This window comes from Chinchilla lanigera, unplaced genomic scaffold, assembly GCF_000276665.1.
Source record: "Chinchilla lanigera isolate Chin_1 unplaced genomic scaffold, ChiLan1.0 scaffold00041, whole genome shotgun sequence".
In the NCBI taxonomy this organism is placed as follows: Eukaryota; Metazoa; Chordata; class Mammalia; order Rodentia; family Chinchillidae; genus Chinchilla; species Chinchilla lanigera.
This window is the reverse complement of record NW_004955442.1, coordinates 16,784,678-16,792,638: the sequence shown is the minus strand read 5'-3', so window position 1 is coordinate 16,792,638 and position 7,961 is coordinate 16,784,678. Positions and strand designations below refer to the sequence as shown.

The window sequence follows — 7,961 nt, the reverse complement described above, 5'->3', positions numbered from 1 at the left end:
TGGTACCGGGAACCGAACTCACGACCTTGCGCTTGTCAGGCAGGCGCTTTGCCGCTGAGCTAAATCTCCAGCCCCTCACATGAGCTTTTTGAGGGACGTTATAAATCTAAATTATCACACAAAGAAATAATATATGAGGTGATGCTATTTTGGATGGGGTTGGGGGGCATTAGAAAATAACAAGGTGGCATGTGCCTATAATCCAGCACTCAGAAAGCTGAGGGACTAGGATTACTGTGAGTTTAAGGTCAACCTGAGCCGGGCATGGTGACACATGCCTGTAATCCCAGCACTCAGGACGCTGAGGCAGGAGGGTCTTTGTGAGTTCAAGACCAGCCTGGGCTACAAAGAGAGCTCAAGGCCAGCCTGAACTGCATAGCGAGACCCTGTCTCAAAAAGATTAGAAAAAAAAGGGGGCTGGGGATTTAGCTCAGTGGCACAGTGCCTGCCTGGCAAGTGCGAGGTCATGAGTTTGATTCCTTTACCGGAGAAAAAAAAAGATAAAAATAAATAAATAAATAAAGTATACAGGGCTAGAGCTCAGAAAGGCTGTCCTTTGATGAATGCTCTTGAGCTTTTTACTACTTTTTGAAAAAAGGCCCTACATTCTCATTTTGCCCTGGGCTCTGCAGGCTCCTCAGCTGGTTCTGGCAGAGTGTGTCTGGTTCTGAATGCCTGGGTTGGAGGGGCTCATGTAGAATCTGGTGGCATTTTCAGCGTGGTGGATGGGTGCAGCCATAAAGGTGTGGATGATTCTTCCAAGCTGATAGATCAGAGCCTAGGAAGCAGAGTCCAGCCACAAGGGGGGTACCTCTGTGGGAGAAGAGGTTCTGTGAGAAGTGGACTGACTCTTGTCTGAAAGGTGAGAGCATCTGGGAGAGATGCTGAGCTCTTGGGGTGAGGGGTTTCCCTGGTTGCACCTTGGCCTCATGAGAGGCCTGTAGCATGTCATTTCTTCCTAGAGCTCAATCCTCAAGCAGCTCCTCTACATGCTCTGCTCAAGCCTCCCACCTGGACCACTGGCTAGCTTTGCGTTGGACTGCAAGCTCTGAGCTGCAGGACTCCCTCAGAGTTTAGATATCCGGTTCTATGTGGCCCTTAGCGCGGGCCAAGGGAGGGTACCACATGGACATATCAGGAATGGATTGGGATAGGGATTTCTCCAGAAGTCTCTCTCTCTCTTTCTCTCTCTTTCTCTCTCTCTCTCTTTCTCTCTCTGTCTCTGTCTCTGTCTGTCTCTCTCTCTCTCTCTCTCTCTCTCTCTCTCTCACACACACACACACACACACACAAGCCCTGCTCCTTCACTTTCAGATTTGAGTTTCTTTGCCAGGCACGGTAGGGCACACCTGTAATCCCAGTACTTGAGGGGGCTGAGGCAGGAGGATTGCTGTGAGTTCAAGGCCATGCTGAGCTACAATAATGAGTTCAAGGCCAGCCTGAATTACATGGTGACAACCTATTGGAAAAAAAAATACCACAAAAAAAGACAGATTTGGTTCCCAATGTCTCTATACTTATGACAACTCCTCCCAAGATCTCACTTGTTTAAACAAACTATTTTTTCCCTTCCAGTAGTGATGACTGAACCTAAGGCTTCGAACATACATCACAAATGCTCTAGCCTTGAGCTACCTCCTGTGGCCTTTATTTTTTAATTTTTAATTTTTGTCTTTGGAGACAGGGTCTTGTTGTGCAGTTCATGCTGGCCCTGAGCTTACTTTGTAGCCCAGACTGGTCTTGAACTTGCAACAATCTTCCTGCTTCAGTCTCCCGAGTGCTGGGATTACAGGCCTGCGCCACCATGCCTGGCTAAGTCTTTAACGTTTATTTATTTATTTATTCATGATCTTTTGAGACAAAGTCTCTCTGTACAGTCCAGGCTGGCCTTGAACTCAATATGAAGCCCAGGTTAAACTTGAACTCATGGTGATCCTCCTAGCTCAGCCTTCTGAGTGCTAGGATTATGTATCACCATGCCCAGCTGTAGCAGAAAATGCTCCCCAGCCAGTCTGTTAAGTTTCCCAGGTAATAGTTCCAGTTACAAGTGCCTGTTACTTCTGTCTCCTAGAAATGTCCAGTTACTGTGATGCATAGCTGGTCACTATGATGCATACTGCAAGAAACAATCAAAGACAGTCAAGTACTCTGCTTCTGTACTTCCTGCTTGCTTATCCTATAAAAGCCCCAAATCACCAGAGATCATAGTCTGACATTTTAAATTGATTCAAAGTCGGGAATCAGAATTGATTCCTAGTGAGTGCTTGTCTGATGTAAAATAAATCTGCCTCCAAATCCTGAGTGTCATTTTAGTGTTTCTGCTTGCCATTGCATCTGGTGAATCAGCCAAGACAGACTGTGCTGACCTCTTTGGTCACCAGTCGTGGCCCTCATAGGACCTGCCCAGGTCTCAAGATTTCTTGAGTCCCCTCAGAGGTCTGGAGGAGGATTCCTGGCTTCCCGTTTGAGGGGCTCACATCAGACACCAAAGGGAGGAGGACTCATTCTGTCCTCCTACCTGCCTGATTCTGGTAAGACCCCTGGGGGCATCTTAGTTTGTCTGTGTGTCAGTCCTGCTCAGCTCAAGCAGAAGGGGAGCCTGATCAACTCTTGTGATTAGTCAGAACCACCGTCAAGGGAAGGGAGTGGGAATGTTTAACCTCTTAGTGCCTGTTGAATGAATGTGTGAGTGAGTGGAACAAACAGAATCAGCCATAGGCTGCTCCATCTGTGCACCAAGACTGGGAATCACGGATTTCTGTGGCTGACTAGGCCCTCACCTGCAGTTCTGTGGTGGTCGACATATGGCATAACAGAGGCTTCATACCCTCTTAGGTAAGTTGCATCTAAGTACCTGCAAGGGCTGCAACCAGGCGGGCAGCTGAATGGTCTCTCTCTCTCCCTGAGGGGCACCCACGCTTAGTCTGTTGCAGCATCATTCAAGGGTACACATGCACATAGGAAGTTAGAGATGGGAATTAGTCAAAACTCACAGTCTCTGACTACAGGAAAAAGGGCTTTTATGGACTTAAAAATGGAACCGAACCACTCCCTGTGTCTCAGAGAAAAGAAAAGCCCATCCTTCCTGATAATTCTGCCTTGGCACCCTCCTTGGCTGCCACAGTTGCTGACAACACTTACAGCTTCATTCCTCACTCCTGACTTGTCTACTTCCAGCCAATTGAACTGGTTCCAGCTAGCCACTGCCTACTTTTGGCCATAGAGGCCCTCCCCCTGAACCTTCTGCTTCATAGCTATGCCTATTCTGGTTAGATGGCATCATCTAATGCCCACGTAGAGAACGGTCAGCAATTCCTTCTGACATCCACATTTTGGTTGAGGAAAAATTGGCCTGTCAGCCCTGATGAATGAGTTGCCATGGCATTTCTCAAAGGTCACCCTGTCTAAACATGAAATTAGTGAAGTATTTCTAAAAGACATCAAAGGGGCGGTGACAAAAAGCCCATCAATCACTGTTACCCAGAAACCTGATAAAAGAAAATCACCTGATGTCTATAAGAAAATCCAGTCTGGTAGACTACTGTGCCCTCTGGCTACAAGTTATAAGGGCTATGAATAGAAAAAATAAATCCGCCCCCCACCTGTGAGATACAAAGAAACCTGACTATCCAGGCTCACCTCAACCTGAACCTCTCCTTGCCCTGTAAGTCCTAGATGGCTAGAACAGACTGAGCTCTATCAAACTCGGACCCTGATATCCCACAGTCATTGCAAAAGTGTGGGGCAAACCTGTGACTTTCTTGGTAGACAATGCCTTCAGAAGTTCCCTCTGTGAAAAAGTTACCATCACTGGGGCAACTGGGACTCTTGTCTCTCACCCCTTCTGTCAAGCACAAACTTGCAGCCTGGGAGGACATCTCACCAGACATGAATTTCTGTATAAATCAGTGCTTATACCACTTCTGGGAAGAGACTTACTCTTCAAGTTAGAAGTAATTGTCTCCTTTGCACCAAACTAATCAGCCTTCCTCTTGTTTAACCCTGCACTCTCAACTTTGACTATTCCCTGAGAGGAAGATGATACCTGCATCAGCCTGAGACAGATAACCACAATCCTGAAATTCTGCAAATTTTCCTCCCAGAGGTATGGGCTAAAGACTTGCCTCCAGGCCTGGCCATCAATCATGCGACCCCCACTGCTGTCAGATGTCATGGGAAGCACAAACAGGCATCCAACCACGTATCAATCAGCCTGATAGACTGTTAATCACCTTAGGCAAGACCTCCATGCCATCAACAATGAAGCCATCACCTTTCATTGTGCAGTTCCCAAACCATACAACCTTTTTGAACTGTTATTCAATTGCTATAAGGGTTTAGGAACTCTCCTGCTTTTTTTGGAGAGGCCCTAACAACAGATTTGGCTCTGGGACTCTCTTGTTATCCCTTAGTTATCATGGGCTGATCAGGTCCACAATCTCCCAAATGAGTGGATGGTGAAGGCTAAATAAAAGAGATGAATGGTGTGATTTCAGAGCTCTAGGAGGATCAAAACTCTTTCATAGAATTTGGGGTGCTAAGACCAAGATCTTTTCTGGGTGGCTTGTATTTATTTAGTTATGAGAACAAGGGAGATGAATACTCAAGAAGAGGGGAACCACTCAAGGACTTCTCCAAGTAAGGTATTGTATTGATTTAGGAGAGCTATGTTAACTGCAGGATGGTCTCTACCCAGGAGTGAGATGCCTGAGGCTATAGCCTTTATCTAGTTGAGGTTGGAGCCAGGTGTCCTTAGCTGTGACCTTGTCTTACCCTTTGAGGCTTCATGGCTTCACCCACCATTACAGGCCTCAGTAGGGACCAATGACTCACAGAGGCTATGAATCCACTGCCCATCTTCAGACAAGGGGCCTAGTCTTTGGAGAGAATTACAAGTAAACATGAAAAGCCAGTTGGTTAAAGTCCTGCTTAGGGCTGCTTCATAATGGTCTTCATCATGGGACAGCCTGTTTCTCTGTTCCTTCCAGCTCTGTCATGGTCCCTTGAGAAAGGAAAAAATGAGGGTTTAAAACTGCAAAATGTCTATAGACTGTTAAACTGCTAAAATATACTGCTTCTGCCTGTAAAGTCAGTTCAAGAACTCTAAGCTGCCAATACCACCACAGTTGGCCCACATATACATTGCCTCAGTCTTATGCCACCCACAGCTTGCTGGTACACCTGCCTGGACCTAAAGAATGCTTTCTTCTGCCTTTGATTGGCTCTGGTCAGACAGCCCCTCTTTGCCTTTAAATGAAGAGATCCCAGTTCTGAACTTAGTCAACTAATCTGGGCTCAACCTCCCAGAGATTCAAAAACTTGTATATTCTCTTTGGAGAAGCTCCCACAGCTGACCTTGCTAGTTTTCCAGCACAAAATGTGACTGCACTTCTGATTAATGACATCAAGATGCCTGTTGGAAAGACACAAAAGCTCTGCTGCAATATCTGGCAGAAACTGTTTATAAGAAAAAACTCTGCAAATTGCTTGGAGCTGCTGACTTCTATAGAATCTGGATCCTTGAGTTCACAAAAACAGTGAAGCTTACTCAGACTGTCAGCCCCTGGGAGCTCCCACTGGCCTACCTGTACAAGTACTTGGATCCAGTCACTAGGGACTGCCTCCCTGCTTTGCCTTCACACTCTAATAGCCACTGTTCTTCTGACCAAGAAAGCTGACAAGCTGACCTTAGGCAGAAGACCTAACTGTCCAGTTGCCACATGCTGTACTGGACCTAAAAATGAACACCCTGACAGATGCTGAGTACACCCTGTTTCTGGATGAAAGAAGCTCTGTTAGGAATAGAGTCTGAAATGCTAGATATACTGTGGTCACCTTGGACAAAGTTATTTTGGCCCAAGCTCTCCCATTACTGCTTCTTGCTGCTGTTTGGAAACCTGCCACCAACAATGCCAAACTGTGCTTCTAATCCCCCTCCAGGGATCCAATTGACTGAAACATCAACCCTAGCCAGAAAAACTTTACCCGGTACTCCTAGAAGATCAGAACGATATCTGCCCCCACTGTGTGTTCTGCAAACTCAAGCTGCAGCACTGGCACCTGTATCCCTGCAGCCAGCTCAGGCTTCAGCATCTGTGTCATTAATCCTTACCTCATGCAACATAGTGAACTCTCCCCATTTAAAGATATCAGGATAGATTACACAAAAATAAAAACTTACAGGGTTTGCAAATATCTGTTAGTGCTCATCTGTACCTACTCAGGCTGGCCCAAGATATTCCCTACCCACACTGAAAAACAACAGGAGTTTATAGGGTCCTGCTACCAGCTATACCTGTAGACACTCCTGCGTACACATATAATCCAGGTGCATATTAACTACCTCTAAAAGTTTCAGAAATCCAGGCTTAGATCCCCTGGAGAATTTACCTGGACCAGAGAGCTCACTCTGAAGACAGCATGCACTCAGAGCCCTGCTCTGGTCCCTCTGGACATGGACCAGTCCATGCATAGCTGAAGCCTGAGGATACCATTCACAGAATTGCCCCATACTTATTCCCATTGATTTTTGTGCCTTTTCGGGCTGCTAACCCCAGCCCTTGCTTTGCCTTAGCTCTATGGATGATTGCCTTTAGAAAATAACCAGTAAAGCCCTTACAAATGATAAAGATTTGGTGAGTGCCCAAGGCACATTGGATACTCTCCTAGATCAGATTTACTCTTTCACTTTCTTGTTAGAGTCAGCTTAGGGAAAAACTCTACAATAAGACAATCTTGGGCACCTTGGCTAGGATTACTGACAACCCTCATGTTACTGCTTCTAGTTGGGCCTTGTCTCAAAAGATCAAGTGTAATATGCCCAAAAAAGATTTGCTGGGAAAACTGAAAGAGGGGAGAAATGTGGCAGAAAATGCCCCTCAGCCAGTCTGTTAGTTGCCCAGGTAATATTTCCTCACAAGTTCGTATTACTTCTGTCTCCTAGAAACGACTGGTCACTGTGATGCATATTGTAAGAACCAATCAAAGAGAGCCAAGTACTCTGCTTCCAAACCACAAACCACCAGAGATCAGGGCCTGACATTTTGAGGAAAAATTGATTCCTAGTCAGTGCCCATCTGACATAAAATAAATCTGCTTCCAAATCCTGGGTGTCATTTCAGTGTTTCTGTTTTCCGTTGCACAACTAATTTTGGTTTGCTGAGACAGTGTCTCGCTCTATAGTTCACGATGGCCTGGAGCTCCCAGAAGTCTCCCTAAGTCTCCCAAATGCTGTGATTATAGTTGTGTGTCACCATATCTGGTGCACAAGGGAGATTTTAAAGGCATGTAATGTAGTGCATCTTATATGATTATTGCTCAATGTCTAGCCCTAAAATAGTTTTAGGTAATATTTTCTGACTTTGAGACAGATTTAAAATATCTTCAATTTAACACTTTCCCAACTGAGCTACTCAGGCTGCTGATGGGACAGATTTAAAATAGAGGATTTTAAAAGATTTTTGTCAGATATGGTGGTGCATGTCTGTAATCCTAGCACTCCAGAGGCTGAGGGAGGAGGATCAGTGGGAGTTTGAGGTCAGTCTGGGGTACACAGTGAGTTCAAGGTCAGCCTAACCTACATAGCCAGACCTTGTCTACAAAAAAAAAAAAACAGAGCCGGGGTTATAGCTCAGTGGTGCAAGCGCCTGCCTGGCAAGTGCAAGGTTATGAGTTCGATTCCCAGTACCAAAACCAAACAAACAAAAAAGGTAATATACAGTTTAAAAATGTTAACTGCCATGATTTGGTTCTCATGAACTATCTAAAGTAATTGTTAAGGTAAATAACTGCCAGATAAAACTCTCCTCTGTGGCTAAAAAAACCCAGGTTCCTGAACCACTTTGCTTCATTTTTCTCCACTGATGGATTTTTCTTCACTCTGGCTTTTCCAAGAGTCTTACTGTGGCTCATCCAAGCAATTATTATTATTATTATTATTATTATTATTATTATTATTATTT

The 7,961-nt window shown here is 45.3% G+C and overlaps 1 pseudogene; it reads left to right on the top strand.

Annotated features, from left to right (window-relative positions):
* The window catches only part of LOC102015248, a 16,449-nt pseudogene that overhangs the window by 6,629 nt on the left and 1,859 nt on the right, over nucleotides 1–7,961 (top strand).